At 45.0% G+C, this 17732-nt stretch overlaps 1 protein-coding gene across 2 annotated transcripts in view; it reads right to left on the minus strand.

The window, feature by feature from the left end:
• TSHZ2 (teashirt zinc finger homeobox 2) overlaps window positions 1-17732 on the minus strand; it is a 449904-nt gene that overhangs the window by 19468 nt on the left and 412704 nt on the right. The window lies entirely within an intron of this gene.

A 17732-nucleotide genomic window follows, 5' to 3' on the forward strand; every position in this document is an offset into this window, starting at 1 on the left:
TCAATTAATTATTGTGTCTCTACAGTGTGGTACTGTACTAAGTGATGATCCAGATTAAAAAGATCCCTACTTTTATGGTCTAGGGAGGAAAATGTCTTGGGGTAGACACCCACAAACAACAAAACCATTACAATGGAGGCAAACACTACACAGCAAAGAATTTGGATTCATGAAGGAGACTATCAGGGCTTTCTAACCTAGTCTGCATGTGTGCTTGGGTCTATCTTGGACAAGACAGAAGGTGTCACAATAGACTTTTATGAGGAGCATCTTTTATGCCAGCATCTGAAGAATTAGTTGAAACTAACCCAGCCAGATAAAGGATTGAATAAAGGGGATTCTTAACAAAGACCCAAAACAGTTGGCTGTTAGGCAGGAGAGAATTTGACTTGTTCAAGGAACTGAAAGAAAGCCAGTGTGGTTGGGGTGCGGAGGCAAGAAAGACCTAAGCGTTCTATGTCGTTGAGGTTAGCACAGACATTTTCAACAAAATTATTTTTCTTTGGCCCCGCATGCTGAGTATCTAATAAGAGCTGATTTCCATTCCCATTCCAAAACAAGTTTGGGATGTATGGTTTGTAAAAATATGGATGCTTTATTCCTTATGGTACATTTGAGTGTCTTAATTGGTCAACTTTTAGATCTAGATGGTTATGAACCAAGAAATAAAAAGATTACATTTTGTCACTAAAGAAGAACCATCCCAACCCTCACACCATGTGCACGCAGTATAAAAACTCGAGGTTGTCCTTTATGTAGAATAGCTGTATAACGTTTTTCTGTGAATGACATAAACAATATGATGTATTGGTTTAAAATTTCAGTCAACTTTTCCCAGAAAGATTTTCCAATCTGTTTCCCAAGATGTGCACTTCAGGCTGGGGAAGTAAGATTTATGGTCTTTTTTTTTTTTTTTTAAACTGGGTTAAAAAAATGTTTTTTGTGTTTATTCATTTATTTATTTTTTTATATGAAATTTATTGTCAAATTGGTTTCCATACAACACCCAGTGCTCATCCCAACAGGTGCCCTCGTCAATGCCCCTCACCCACTTTCCCCTCCCTCCCACCCCCCATTAACTGGCTTTTGAGAATGGAGAGTGATGTTAAGGGGGAGAGAAGAGAAGGGCATTGTAAGGAAAGGATGAACTCTCAAAGCCACAGCTTGGCACTTTTTCTTTTCGTTTCCTGGCAGCCTAAATGACTACTAGAGAGAAAAATGTGGTCTTCAGAGTTTCCTTTCCAGTAAAATTAGTAATAATCCCTTATTAAATCATCAACAATAATAGGATAGGGACAGATGGGTTTTGTATAAGTATACATCAGCAACAAAAAGCAATCCCTGTGATTTTTGAAGCACTTCATTGTCAAGGCAATCCAAATGCCTTACATGTATCCATTCTTTTTAAAAGCGTGTTTGCGAGAGAGAGTGCACACGTGTGTTCTCACACGAGTAGAGGAGGGACAGAGAGAGAGGGAGACAGAGAATCCCAAGCAGGCTCCACGCTGTCAGTGCAGAGCCCCACATGGAGCTCGAACTCACGAACCGTGAGATCACGACTTGAGTCAAAATGAAGAGTCTGATGCTTTACTGATTGAGCCACCTAGGTGCCGCAGGTATTCCTTCTTCTTACCTTCACATAACTCTTGCAATGTAGCAAAAACTCTCTAAGGAGAGAGAGAGAGGAAGATGTGTTTTAAAGATGGTGAAATGAAGAGATCAAAAGCACAAGCGAAATAATTAGTGGAGCAAATATATCCAGTATTGCTATGTCTCAATTCATTTCAATAAGTATTAAACGAGTAAGGCGTAACCACTCCCTTCTAAGAGTCACGATTCAGCAAGAGGGTTAAGACATGGCCGTTTATTGATGTATTTGTTCCATCAACAAACACTTGAACACTTACTCATGTCAGGCCCTGATTTCAATAAGAAGGCCTCAGCAAGTATATTAGGCAGATGTGGTCTCTGCCCACAGGGAACCCATTTACAATCTGGTGAAGAAGGTGGAACACAAACCATGTAACAAAAAATAGATCAGTGTTGCCAAACGGAAGTTATGGCTGTACCAGAGGCGGATGGCGAGTGGTTAATGTGTGCATAAATAATAAGCATTGCAGAGCAGACCCTGGGACACTCTTAATGGGGTGGGGGAGGAGGTGGGTCCCACAAGGCAGTAATCATGTATAATTGAAGAATCAGGAAACAATAAAGGAAATCGAGGGAAGCTGAGGTAGGCCTTGAAGAAGGGGAGGACTTTAACGGAGGAAGATGGGGCAGACGGTATTCCATGTGGAGGGAACAGCCAGGTATAAGGATGCAGACTTGTTTGGGGGAGTGTTGGTAAGTTCATTTACCCAACACATTGCTTAAGAAATGTGATAGGATACTACTTATTTCCTTATTTTTGTCTATGTAAAGTTTTTTTGTCTGTTTCTTTCTTTTTTTTTTTTTTTTTGTCATTTTAACATAAACTCAATGAGGCCAGGGACATATGTTGCCTTCTTCAGGGGCTATTGCCAGAGTCTTCAACAGTGCCTGACTAATGGTGGGTGCCTCAGGAATATTTGTTGAATGAGTAAATGGGAGTTACAGATAATTATATAACTATTGCATGCTTACTACATGGTGGGCACCATGCTGAGAGCTATTACTGTTCCTTTAACCCTTACAACAACCCTGTGGGTGGAGAGGAGGATACTGAGGCAAAGAGAATCTAAGCAGCTTGCCCAGCTCGGATGTGAACCAAGAACTTTCTGACTCTGGGGACCGTATGTCTAACTGCCATGTGATCCTGCCTTTGTGTATGGCCCAGCAGTTAAGGGTCATTACTGATGACATCAAAAAGTGGCCTGGGGTTAGCTTGGAGCCTGCTAAGGATTCTTTGTTTCCCTCTCTCTCTGCCCCTCCCCCACTTGCTCTCTCTCTCTCTCTCTCTCTCTCTGTCTGTCTCTCTGAAAAGTAAATCAACATTTAAAAAAATAAAAAAAAAAGTGGTCTGGGGTGATCTGGGGAGGACCACAGCAAAGTGTTTGTGGGAGGTGCTGAGTCATCAGAGATCTACAGAGGAGAATCAAGTGATAAAGCTTGCTCCCGTCTTCTCTGTAAATAAGTGATGATTACACACATCGTGTTTTGTAAAGGTGTGTAAATTGCCCAACAAGTTTTTAGAGGGATCCTCTTTTTTTTTTAATCTAAAATTAAGGAACTTTATTTCAAATTTTCTTTCATCCCAGTTCAAGTATTCAGCCTTTTTCATAAATAGTACCTAATATGCTTTAAACAAGAATTCATTCTTTGTGGGTGATTTTCATTTATTTCATGTAATTGTTATCTGCTACATAATTATAATTCATTAGTGTCTTTCTAAAAATTTTTTTATATACATGGCATCATTTATTATTTTTACTTAAATTTTAATTAGTGAATATACAGTGCAATATTGGTTTCAGAAGTAGAATTCAGAGATTCATCACTTACATACAATAGCCAGTGCTCATCCCAACAAGTGCCCTTCTTAATACCCATCACCCATCTAGCCCATCCCCCCACCCACCTCTTTTGAGGGTCTGCTGGGCCACCTGCCAAATACTTTGCTTATATGGTCACTAATCTTTCCAGCCATCTTGAAAGGTGGTTGTTATTGTTTTCCTTTTCCAGGTGAGGAAAACATCGTCCCGAGAAACATTAAATTATATGTCCAAAATCACACAGCTTGTGTAATTGGAAACTGAATGGAGTTTCTTTGTTTTATGAAACTTTGGCTAACGCCACAAAGTTAAGGACTATGGTAAAGCCACACACTTCGTATTTTAAAGGAAGTTGCCACCAAGTGATGAAATTAATGTCATTGGTAATGACATATCAACATCGTGGAATCTCTGATATGATGCCCTAAGAAGGGCCGTCATTGCTATGGTATTCTTGCCCAAAGCGCATAGCTTCAATCTAATCATGACGAGATGTCAGACAAACCCAGACTGGGAGGCATTCTATGAAGCAACTGACCAGCGGAGGTCAGTGTTAAAGTCAGAAAAGATAAAGGAAGATTGTGGGATTTTTCACAGATGGGAGGAGAAAGAGACACGACTGAACGTGAGAGCCTAAATCAGCAAAATTGAGCAGTAGCAAAAAGAAATGTGGGTAATACTGAAATAAGGTCTAGAGTTTGGTAAATATTATGGAACCATTATTCATTTCCTGTTTTTTTTAATTAAATTTGAAAAAGTATTAATGTTTATTTATTTTTGAGAGAGAGAGAGAGAGAGAGAGAGTGTGAGCAGGGGAGGGGCAGAGAGAGAGAGGGAGACACAGAATCTGAAGCAGCTCCAGGCTCTGAGCTGTCAGCACTGAGCCCAACGCGGGGTTCAAACTCACAGACCGTAAGATCATGACCTGAGCCAAAGTTGGATGCTCAACTGACTGAGCCACCCAGGCGTCCCCATTTCTTGGTTTTGATCATTGTACCATGGTTAGATAAGATGTCAACATTACAGGGAGCTGGGTGAAGCTTCTTCCTACTATTTTTGCAACTTGAAGTCCAAAATTATTTCAAAATAAAAAAGTTAAAAAAAATAAAAAGGGAGTGGAGAAACTGTTATTTTCATGGGATTTATTAAGTGGTAGAACAGGCCATCGAGCACCATTGTTCCTACCTGCCACTGGCCCATCTAGGTAAGGACTAGAGAAATTCATTGCAAAACTGTCAAGGGGGCCCCAGAAGCCGGGGGAGTGACTCTACAAGAAGCACTTGAGAAGGATTGGGTTCCAGTGAGGAGGGGAGATTAACACCTAACTTCCTTTTGGACAATGCTCATGCAGCAGACTCTCTGGTCTATACTCATGTCTATGGAGAAGGAGGAAAGATATGGGAGACTGATGGCAGAGCAAAAGAGCGACAAGTAGCTTCCCTACACTCTCACTGTTTTGGTAAGGAAAAAAGATGTGCAAGCTGTCAGTAGGTCATGTGCTCTCCTGCTGCTTGCTGATGCCCAGCCCTAGACAGGAGAGAGGCCCTCCTGGTAAGAGCATGGAGAGTAAAGCATGAGGGGGCAGATTAAACGTCTAGGGGAATGGGAAGTCGTCCTGAATGGAGCACATCTGTCATGTCAGGATCTGGGACTTCCAAGGACCCCACCCGAGAGGCACGCCCCAGATGCCTGTCCCACAAGGGGCATCACCTGACAAGAGAGGATGCTTTACTAATACAAGAGGTTGGCCCCCAACCCCCTTACTCCTCCTCTCAAGAGTCAACACTCTTGTTCAGTATGGCTCTAAAGGCTGTGCTCTTTCTCTGGGCTCAGCTGGCTCCCTTGTGTCCTTGGATAAGTCTTACTTAATTAAGGCAGGAGTTCCAAGTAGGATGGCCCGACATGTGGATAAAACCAGGTCCGAAAATCATCAAAGTCGCCCTTTGGGTTTCTTCTCCTGTGGTGGGTTTCATTTCCTGAGTGCATTAGTATCTTTGCTGCTTTGGCAGAGAGTTGAAATGATTCTTGGGATTGTATTTCTGGACGCCGGCCAATTCGCACAGTCCCAGGGTTTCTGGCCAGCCCAGGCACCAGCTACACTACAGCCGTGGCATTAGGCATCAGACTTTGCTGGACATCCTCCCCTTGGCCAATTTCCATCACCAATGAGTACAGTACTCAAAAAAGTCAGTTAAATTAGGCTTGGTAAAGGGACACTGCATCTTTGAGTAATGAGGTTGGGAAACAGGGAAAACATTTTCCACTAGCTCATGTCTCACTGTATGGCATTCCGATTTCATGACACTTCATAATAAATCATTGCTTATCACTCACATGGGAACGTAACATGGCTCCAGTTAAGATTCGTTAGAGATCGTCAAGAAGAAACATGAATTGTTGTATATCAGTGTTTCTTGACCATCTTCCTGGCAACTGTAGGCACTTTTTTATCATTATATTTACTGTAACTGTTGTTTAAAGCATAAATAAGTGGAAGGAAAGAGCACCAAATATGAATAATGAAAATAAATTTATCTTATTTATGTGTTTACGCAAGCATTTGACAATTCCTCTACACAGCACTTTGCATCCAACCTGGGTAGCTGTTGCATTCAGAGAAGCTCCTTAGTCTTTGAGTTTCTCCCTTTCTTTTCTTCCCCCCTTTATTTATTTACCTTTAATGTGAAACGCCAGCACATTCATAGTCAAGGCTGGAGGCCCTGGCAGTCTGAGACTGGTTTACTGAACCATAGAAGCCTTGGTGCTCACAACAGAGGTCTCCTGGCAGACAGATTTGTTGTAGCTCTTCGTTCAGACCCAAGAGAGCAAGGGACGGTGATTAAAAAAAAAAAAAAAAGGAAAAGAGCCAGCCGTTGGGCTAGGGCGGGGGCGTGGGGGGGGGGAGTTGCAAAATAAAACCTTTATTTGAAAGATGATCCAGCTGGTTTGCTATGGGATGAATAAGGACTTTTGTGAGAAAGTCTTGGCTGTTGAACCAGACCACCCCGGGAGGTTTGCAATAAAAGCACTAAAGGTTATAGGGCTTGTGGACCCTTCAACATAACCTAGATGCTTCCTCGATGGGGATGTCCGTAGAGGAATGTTCCGGTGGGTCTGGACGGTTGAGGCGGCTGCCAGTGTTAGTTGTGGATGGACAGGAAGCCACAAGCCGGTCCCTGAAATGCTGACAGGGGCTCTTGGATTAACTTCTGCCAAACCGACTTCCCTAGAGCGCCCTCCCGGTCACGTCAACCTTTCTCAATTGCTTCCTGGTGATTTCCAGCAGAACACTGCAATGCTGGCACTGAGGGACTCACCCTGGCTTTTTCCTGCCTGGTTCCACCTTATCACACACTAAACAGAACCACAGTTGGTAGGAGGGATGGCCATCAGTAGCTCTGTCATTGGTACCCATAGAACCTTCTGGAGGAGTTGAGGTAGAAGAATCCACTGTGGAGGCAGGTCATTGCCTAGCAGCCATTTCTGGTTCTTGAGAATATCTAGAACATTCCAGATCACTCTACAGAGAAAAACACCACTAATCCAGAGTTAGAAATGGAAATGAGGGTTTTCTGGGGATCCGGAGCTTTAGTAAACCATGGCCTGCCAGAGCCTTGGGCTTGAAGCTGGAAGAGGAGTTTTGTTTAAACTTGGGGTGATGTAGTAGTTTGCCTGGAGCTGTGCTGGCTTTAGTCCCCTGTGTGGGGAAACCCCTGGGTACCAGGCAAACTGGGATGGTTGGTTGCCTCATTTAGACTTTAAAGTTTCTCCGGGATGCTTTTCCTCACTCCAGTCCACCCCTTGGTCTTCACACAGCTGGTGTGGCTGCTCTGATGCTTTCCCCAACAGCTATGAAAGCCAACGTAAAGGTCAAGTTTGGAGACTGCAGAGACAGGCAAAGCGGGGGCCATCATCTTTTAAATGTGATGGTGCCTTAAGGATCTTCCATTCTCGGCATCATGTTTTCTGAGCGCCCCGTGTGCTCTCCACGAGTTTCAACGGTCCAGGGCCACCACTGTTGGAGGCACGGCTAGTTCCCAAGGTCAGCACGGGTCCTTTCAACTCACTCTCTCTGCTCCTCACACCTACCCTGTGAACTTCGTATTATCCGGCCCATTTTACAGATGCGGCCACAGTGGCTCAGAAGGGGTTAAGTGATCTGTCCAAGTTCTCCCAGCCCGTAAGTGGCAGAACTACCTGCAAAAGCCTGCAAAAGCCTGACTGCAAAAGCCTGTCCCATGTATCACGCACATTCATATCTGTTAACTCATTTTCACCCTGAGCTGACGTCCAGGCACTGGTGAGCCGTGAGAAACCAGAAGCTCAGAGAGGCTACATAATTTCATCAAGGTCATACGGAGCTAGTGAGAGGAAGAGCCCGGTTCTAAATCTACCTGCATTCTGAAGACTTCCGAATCTGTGTTACCTAAGTGTCTTCAACCTCTGGGCGGGGGAGAAAATGAAGACCAGAGTTTCTTAAACTTCTCTCGTCTTTGGGATTAATAAAGATGCAGTCTGAACTGTACTATTTCATATTTGAATACTTTTAAAGTGTGTTGATTACACATTAAAATGGTACTTCCCATGTTTTCTAAATATTTGAAAGATCCCTCTTAACCACCGTGACAGAAACATTAAGGCTCACTTACCAGATTTATAATGGCTTTAAAAAAATCCACGGCACTTCAAGTAATTCATCACTCCGTTTGGTTGGGGGAGACGCAAGGGTGGCCACTTGCGTGCAGGAGAAAATATTGGCAAGAAAATGTGGCAAATGCTTCCAGTAAAGGTGCCCATTTGGAATTAAACGGTGATGGATGTTTAGAAACCCGTCTGGATGCAAAACCGTAATGTTTGCAAATGGTCCTGTCTCAGGATGGCATTCGCATACCCAGTGTTCTCTGCAGAACCAAGGACGTGCTATTAAAAAGGCATCCGGCTCCTGCCCGCACACCCAAGTTTTATCCGAAGCGGGATGAGAAATTACTGGAAATTGGGTTTTACTTCAGAAACGCTTTGATAACAATCACACGCGGAGCTCCGGTCCACACAACGCACAGCTTAATTCCATCGCGCACCTCCGCTTAAAAACAGATATCGAAACCGGGGAACACATATTTGACAACGCCGATAAGGCAACTTCGCTAACGATTTTTGAACAACCTCCAACCGAGGTCTAAATGCCGACAATATCCATAAACAACTCTATGCTGCCCAATTAGGGAGACAGAGACACAGCGTCCTGTCAGGAGATTTGCATGGCTAAGAGTCTGAGATCAGAGAGCCGTGAGGGATGGCTCAGAGTGATGGGGGTGCGCAGACGGATGAGTATCATTACGATATTATGGGGACTCACACCTTCCCAATTACTGGCAGGATTCATTAATTACCACTGCATTTCCCTAATAGAATCCGCGCTCCGGCTTATCAGCGCCTTCCCTCTGTCTACCTAAACCCCCACTCAGCAGTCGGTCACCTATGAAAAATTAGACAGTGCAGCGTGGAGTGGCCTATTTAAAGGAAAGAGAAAAATGAACGTGGGAAGAGGAGGGAGAAAAGAAAGTGCAGTCAGGGAGGAGTTGAAAGTAACAGACGCAGCATTCTCTCTGCATGGGGCGGGTTTTTCCTTCCTGGAAACTGCCACGGAGGGAGATGAGTGGCCGATCCAGGGAGATAGACTGTGGTGAGTCTGGACACATAACTGTCTCCTTTACACACACACACACACACACACACACACACACACACTCGTTCACTCCCTGCCGAAAATCTTCCAAGGACTTTGCATCATATATAAAAATAAAATCTAAACACCTGCCCATGCCGATAGACTCATCTTCCGTCTCTTCCTCCTTTCCACCTAAGCGCCACCTACTCAGGCCTTCTTTTTGTTCCTCTGATACAGTAAATTCGTATCTGCCTCAGGACCTTTGCACTGGCGGGACCTTCTTTTCTAGAACATGGTTTGAGTGGGCCAAATTCAGCTTGTAGCTTATTTTTGTATAGCCCCTGAGCTAAGAAAATGTTTATATTTTAAAGGGTGAAGATGCCAAGACAGAAAGAAAGAGAAAGAGAGGAAGGAAGGAGAAGAGAAAGAAAAAGAAGGGGGATGAGGGGAGGAGGGGAAGGGAACGGAAGGAGGAGGAGAGGGGAAGGAAGCGGGAAAGTTCTGCCGACCCCTGGTTAGAACAACATCCTCCCCGATCTTTTAGGAGTTGGCTCACTTTTTACCAGTCCCTGCCCAGAGAAGTCGTCCCTGATCACTCGGTCTGGAGTGGGCACCTGTCCCCCGTCACCTTCTACACTCCTTTGCCTCACTTCTTTCATAGCACTTATCTCCAGTGAATGCTAATTTATCAGTTGTTTTATTCTCCACTCCGGGGGCATATTAGACTCACCCAGGGAGTCGTTAAAAATCCCGATGCCCAGGCCTGCCTCCCAGAGGATTTCTTTCCATCGGTCAGGATAGGGACCCAGACATAGGGTAGGGACCCAGGATAGGGACACAGGATAGGGACCCAGGATAGGGACCCATCCGTACATGTGTGAAGCTTCCCCCGATTCTATTAACCCCTTGAGAACCCCTGGCTATTGCCTGTCTCTTCCCGCTGGAATGTTGGCTCCACGAGATCAAGAACGTGGTCTGTCTTGCCCACTGCTGTGGTCCTGGCACAGAGAACAGAGGAGCTGCTGACTCCGGGCTCGACGGATGAATTAAAGGATATTTATCATCCGTACGTACAAAGAATTGAGGACGGCAGCAATGTGACAGTGACGTAGGGTCTCCCAAGCTGAAGTTACGCATCACAAACGGGTGACAATTCCAGGAACCCCGCGCGATTGCGGGAGACTCAGCCCCCATTAAGGATAATGGAATGTGAGCCTCCGTGCTGTCATCTTGTTACTATCAACAGCATTATCAGTTATCAACTGCTTTTACAATTATTCCAAGCGATTCAGCAGCCACCGAACTCGCTTCCTCTTTTAAATTAAATATACTGAAAAGAGCAGAGATTTCAATCCCTCATCTGTTCACAGATGAAAAAACACTTCCAAATCGTCAGCGATCACATTTTTTTTTTTTTTTTTATTCTTAGGACGGCCAACTGTTCCCAGTGATTTCGATTACATTTCCTACCTATTATTTCATGTAATGGCATCCCTTAAATTTTAAATTAGCTTTGAAGAATAAAAATAATTGAATTCCTGCTGTTTTGTGTACATAGAGGGTGACAGGAGCTAATGTGATAATTTAAACTGTAAATGAGTCTTCACTTTGTGTTCATTAATTACAGCTAATTACTGAATTACAAACCTCCTTGGTTAGGCACTGTTATGTATTCATGTAGCATGTTGAATCTCCAGCTGGTATAAAACTGTTTTATAGACTTACAAGCTGACACACCATGCGACCGCTGAAACAATTCAGTTTGAAAACAAGGGGGGTGGGAACGCGTAACTGCAAATGCTTCTTGGAATTGAAAGGACAGACACAGTGCTTCCAACTCATATCTTTGGGGATAGAGGATCTTGCACGTATACTTAGAACAATTCATGCCACGGGAAAGAAAAAGAGTGCAAGGTTGTTCTCCACTCTGGGTGAAAATCTAGACTGTAGCGTGTAATTTGTGACACTCAAGTGTTCTGCCCTTATCTCCTTGTTCCCTGGAAACTAAGCATCATAATTATTTATTAACTGATCCTGCTTTTAATAACAGAAGCATAAAGGATGCCAGAAATCCTGCCCGTTCTTTTTCGGGACCAGAAATGGCTGGAAAGAAAAGATGCACGCAAAGAGGTCAAGGACTAGGTCAAAGTGAATTCTTTCTTATTAGGTTAAAAACAACATTTTTTTTTTTTTATAGTGAGCAAGGCACTTTGGATTATTAAACATTAGTATCGCCTGCATAATTTCTGCCTCCAGACGGAAGGCTGTGTGATGTGTAGTGCGCTGAGATTTTCCTTAAAAGACTTAGTCGGAGAAATACGCAAAGGGACGTGTGACCTCCGTGGCCAGGATGACGGTTTCAGAAGAGGAAATACACAAAACCAGTGGGTAAGTTCTTTAGCCCCATCACTTGGTAGTTTCCCATTTATTTGCTAATTTTACCGAGCATTTATCTTATGAGAAACAAAATGGAAGGATCTGTGAGGTACCAAAAGGTGAATCATCAGGGATTTCACACCTGCCTCAGGTAATCGTTGTTCCCTCTGGGTTACAATGCTGGTTTCCTCTGGGGACCCACCTCTCTGTTCTCAGGCCAGATGCTCGTGTTGGGCTCACTCCACTGCCAAGATACAGGGCAGGGCGGGATTCTAGTCTGGCCAATCCCTGTGGTTCTCATCTCCTGGCCACAGTGATTGGTCCAGGGATGGACACATGACCCAAGTCAATCCAATGAAAGATTTTTGCTGGAACTCTTTTCTTTGGAGAGGCTCATCCTTGGGCTTCCTCAGCCCCGGGATGGTTTCTGAACCACCACATGGTGGAGAACGTGCTTGGGAATTACACTCCTGTGGAGGAAACAATATCTGAGTGGCACAGAAGGCCAGATTCCCAATGGCACCACTTAAGCAGGGGATCCAGCTTTGCCTGAATCTGGTTGACCTCCTTGACCTTCACAGGAGCCAGGAAATTGCTCTGGGCTTAAACTGGTTCTAGTGGATTTTCTCTCATGTGTCATCTATAGTCCTGACTAACATATGCAGGATTATAAACCAAGATACGTGTCACACCAGAACATTCTGTAGGTGCCCAGAGGAGGAGAGGATCTTTTCTAGTTTGGGAAAAGAAAGGATCCCGGGAGGCTTTCTAGAGGAGGCAGTGTAGCAGTTGGGCTTTGGAGTAATGGAAGGCTTTATATGGGGGGAGGCAAGGAGAAAGGGAGCAAGAAGATGGGACTCCAAAGGAAACCTGAGGCTTGCAGCAGGATCCTACAGAGTTTCTGGGCCAAGAATACATGAGAAGGAAGGAAAACCCAGTTGAAATAAACCCTGGGGCCAGAGTCTCAGCATCTTTATCCAGGTGTGCTATGCACAGTGTCAGGTGTAGAAGCAGAGATAGACCATGGGGTAGAGTGGGCCCTACCCAGGGCAGCCTTGGAGCTTCTGGCTTCGGTTTGGTGAATTTTGCCTTTCTGATGACTTTGGGCAGGCCCGCGGGAATTAGGGTAGTTTGGTGCAGGTGAAAAGAAAGGAGGCACATTACCGACCGCCATTAACCATGGATGGGGATTCCATAGCATCAGTCTCCCAGAGATTGCCCCATAACAAGGTTTTCACACTCACACATCGGGGATCTATGAGGTGACTGCCATGATCATTGAGTGGTTATGTTTTGCCAGACGCGGGGTTACATACTTTAACCGTAGCAGCAACAATAACAACCGTGGCAGACCATAATCGAGTGCTTACTGTATTCCAGACTCTGCACTAAGCTTAACGATGAACATAGTACGTCATCATCATTGTTATTAAAAACAAAAATTAACGGGGAACTTATTATGGGCCAGGTATTGTGCTGAGTGCTTCTCTTTCATCATCTTAACACATTTTCACAGTGGATCTGGGGGGTAGGGAGTATTATCATCGCGCCCCTCTTACAGATGAGGAAACCAGGTCTCAGAGTAGTAAAGTGATTTGCCCGAAGTCACACAATGAGTAAGTAGGGGAAGGGGGCCTAAAAGTTAGGAAAGTTAGGTTTGCAAATCAGTGCTCTTTGGCAACATACTGTAATGCCATTCCTAAGTTTGGTTTCTCATATGGATCAGTTTTAACTTGAAACAATTAAAAAAAATTTTTTTTACATGTATTTATTTTTGAGAAACGGAGTGAGACAAAGTGCGAGCGGGGGAGAGGCAGAGAGAGAAGGAGACACAGAATCTGAAGCAGGCTCCAGGTTCTGAGCTGTCAGCATGGAGCCTGACGCGGGGCTCGAACCCACGAACTGTGAGATCATGACCTGAGCCGAAGTCGGACGCTCAACCGATGGAGCCACCCAGGCAACCCTAAAACAATTTTTTTTAAGTTTATTTATTTGTTTTGAGAGAGAGAGAGAGAGAGAGCACATGAGCAGGCGAGGGGCAGAGAGAGAGAGAGAGAGAGAGAGATTGAATCTCAAGCGGGGCTCCATACTGTAGCACGGAGCCTGGCGTGGGGCTCGAACTCACAAACTGTGAGATTGTGACCTGAGACGAGATCAAGAGTTGGACGCTTAACCAACTAGGCCGCCCAGGCACCCCCAGTTTTAACTTTTGTTTAAAGGTCTTCGTGCCCTATACATTCATCATTCTGTAAAACGAGAAACAAATAAGGAGAGGGCCATCGCGTTGGTGCACACGTCACCCCTTTGTCCTGGTCGTAGTGAGCACTTCATTGCTTCCTTTGCTAGTAGGTTCCCCCTCGATCTTCCTCGCCTGCGTTTCCCAGCGTCTTGCTCTAGAATCTTGCACGAGGCCTGGCGCACAGTCAGTACTCAGAAATTGATGATCACATGGGCTCACACGGACTTGCACCCAGTTAACGTAATCCCTCATCTAAGTTTTTAAAGAGCCAGTATGGTTTCCAAACCAAATGGGAAATCCCTTAAGAAAGGGAGAGATTCCTGGTTCAGAAAGTTTCCTGTCTTTTTTTTTTTTTTTTTTTTTCTGGTATGGACTTTCTTGGTTTTGTTTCCTTTCTTTTATATTCACGGGCATTTAGAAACACCATGTGAAAAGGAAGCACACATTCTCTTTTTCCGCTTGGAGGAATTTTGGGTGTGGGTCGAGGCAGGCCAGTCTGAACAAACACTCCCAGAAGCCGGGGTGGCCCTGGTGTTCCCTCAAGCTGCTGGGTCTCCAGATCTGCCCACTCTCAGCTCGGCCAAAGCACCGCGAATGACTGAGGCCCTGGGTGCCCAGCCAGATGGGCACAGGATTGCCAACGGGCCCCGAGAGACCTCAGGAGTTCCCAGAGACTCCAACGACATCTCCACAGAGCTGAGTGGTTTCTGCCAGCCTTGTGGCTGTCCAGACTTCCTCAGTTCCGATCACGTCTCTGTGTTTGTTGTAGCCAGGAGCCCGCACTGGCCTTAATAGCCACTACACGTGGAAATCGGGTCAAACATCTCTTCAGGGGCAGCTCAAGTGTCTTGCTTGACTACATCTGGCCTTCGAGAGACCCGTCTTCCTTGTTAATCCTTCTAAACCCGATTTCCAGGACCACGTACTTGTTATTATTGGATCTTGCAGTGCTGGGAAACGACTTCTCGTGGCGCTCAGTCTTGATACGGCGATGCTGGTGGTGTTGTTAACACCTCGAGGGTGGAGGCGGAGCCTTGGGGGTTCCTCTGGCTCGGGTTCAAGCCCACATCTGCCACTTGTGAAGTGAGTTTAAACGAACCACTTTGCCTCTTGCGCACTCAATTGCCTCTTCTGTAAAGCGTGAGTGGTAACGCTGTGGGGTCCTTCTGACAATTACATGCGATGCTGTATCTGAAATACCTAGCCGTCACGGCCAGTGCTCCAAGGGTCATGTTTGTGGTGGTGATGATGGTGATGATGACGACAGCATCTAACAGTGTTTACATAATCCCTTGCACCCAGGACCTTTTTGGCCCAAACAATATTTACATAGTCCACATGTGGTGATTGATGAATGCTCCTTTGGAATGGAAAATGGGTCGCTAACCCCCCCGCTGGCTGCTGGGAAAGGAGGGCCTGGGGGAGGAAGGGAGAAGAGGGGTGACAGTGCATCCTTGCCACCAGGATAGTCCTTGGGACAGATCCTACCGTCGCCTACTCAATATCCATCCCCCTTCTTCCCTGCTCATAAAATCCTGGCTTTGTTTTCTGTGGCAATTTGCCTAACCAAGTACTCATGTCACAGGGTCTTGCAGCCAGGGGTGACAAAGCTACACAGTCTGACTGTGGACGTCTGAGTGGAATTCCTCTGGGTTTCCGGGAAAGACTTGCCCCCTGAGAAGAGGGGAAGAGGTGGCCAGCAGAGTTATCTCACTCTTTCCCCTACCTTGAAGATGGCCACCATGTCTAATGGGAGCAGTCGTCTTGCTACCTGGAGGCAACGATCAAGAGACTCACAGAGACGCCTGCTAACGTCACTAACCCACAGGCCCAATCCCACAGCTCTCGCCTTCTGGATGTCGGGATGGCGAGAGAGGACAATCATGATTCATTTAGATCACTGTGAGTTATGTCTTATTTGTAGCCTGAAGTATTCCTAACTTACAACCTTCTTGCTTTTCTCTGATGGGAAAGGAAACTCTGGAAGCCCAAGTGAGGAAAGAGATTCTCCAGGTTGGCGTGAATAATATGCCAAAATGGCAGCTCTCCTCTTCCTCTCTTAATGCAGCAACGGCACACAGAACCCCGGGCATAACAGCTGATAATAAGAGCCGACATGACTTAAGCATTTATTCTGGGTCAGATGGAGCATGCTGTGGGCACAGAGTAGGCTTTAGGAGAAAATCTTGACTATGGCATGAAGGCGTCAATGATAAATCACACGCTCTATCCACAGCGCCACCAAATGGCGTATCACCTTCCTCCTTCCACCAGAGACTCGATTCACATATTTCCTTCTCTTCTGCTGAGTGGGAATGACAATAACTCCCGCGTCACAAGGTTGTTGTACATATCAAATGAGCTGCTAACTGTGAAGAGCTTAAAACACGACCAGTCACATAGCAGGTGCTTAGTATAGGTTCGATTAACACAAGGGCAAACAGCTGAGTGGTTTTTGTCAAATCCTTCCCGTGTTCTGGATGTCAATTATCCCCATCTGTCAAATGTGGATGGAAGACTAGACCAGTGTTCCCTACACTTCTTTCTGTCACGGACAACCTTCTTGATGTCTGTATTCTATTCGTCTCAACTTGTATTCTCTCGATCACACACACCTGTATTGTCTCTACTATTTGTGTTAACCTAATATGTTTCTTTAATGGGAATCGCTTTTGTTTTTGCCTTATCCTAAGTAATCATATCTGTGCAATAATAGATATATATCAGTGCTTCTCAACTGGGTTTTTTTTTTAAATATGAAATTTATTGTCAAATTGGTTTCCGTACAACACCCAGTGCTCATCCCAACAGGTGCTCTCTTCATTACCCATCACCCACCCTCCCCTCCCTCCCACCCCCCATCAACTCTCAGTTTGTTCTCAGTTTTTAGGGGTCTCTTATGTTTTGGCTCCCTCCCTCTCTAACCTCTTTTTTTTTCTCCCCCTCCCCCATGGTCTTCTGTTAAGTTTCTCAGGATCCATGTAAGAGTGAAGACATATGCTATCTGTCTTTCTCTGTAGGACTTATTTCACTTAGCACAACACCCTCCAGTTCCATCCATGTTGCTGCAAAAGGCCAGATTTCATTCTTTCTCATTCCACGTAGTATTCCATTGTGTATATAAACCACAATTTCTTTATCCATTCGTCAGTTGATGGACATTTAGGCTCCTTCCATAATTTGGCTATTGTTGAAAGTGCTGCTATAAACATTGGGGTACAAGTGACCTCCAGGGACCACTTGGAAATGTCTGGAGACATTTTAGTTGTCCCACAGGGGTAGTGATGATACTCACATCTAGTAGGTAGAAACCAGAGATACTGTTAAGCATCTTGCAATGCACAGGACAGCCCCCACAGCAAAGAAGGATCCAGCCCACAAAATGGTGCTAAAGTTAAGAAACCCGGAAGCACACACATACACGCATGTGCACACACACACAGGTGAATATGCTTTAAAACATGTAACCATACAAAAGAGAGAGAGAGAGATCATCCAAGTATCATCTAAATCACTCTGTGCATATTCAAGAGCGAGGTTACCAAATGTTCCCAATCCCCTCCTAAACTGCTTTCTTAAAAGTCCCTTCCTCTAAAACTCAGCAAAGTCAAATTGGAGACTGCAGGTTATTTCTTTTATTACTCGAGGCTAAGAAAGAAATTTCTTCAGAAGCAGAACGTCATCTTTGGGAAGAAAACAATTCTCATTTCCAAGGAGTGATGAATGTAGCTGTGTTTACCTGTAGAAATAGTCTGACTTTCCGGAGACCATAAGCCAAAGGACCTTGAGATACAACCATCTACCCGAAGCAGTATGAACTCTACAGTCTGGTCACCCAGAGCACATGCTAATCCAGGGACCCTCGCATTTCCCGGTAGAGCAGTGATTCTCTGCGTTTTCCCCACCCTGGCCTATGAAGCATGCTGTTCATGCTCACGATATTCCTACAGACAGAGCCAGGGTTACAATTACAATTCCC

This window comes from Acinonyx jubatus, chromosome A3 (genome assembly GCF_027475565.1).
Source record: "Acinonyx jubatus isolate Ajub_Pintada_27869175 chromosome A3, VMU_Ajub_asm_v1.0, whole genome shotgun sequence".
Taxonomy (NCBI): Eukaryota; Metazoa; Chordata; class Mammalia; order Carnivora; family Felidae; genus Acinonyx; species Acinonyx jubatus.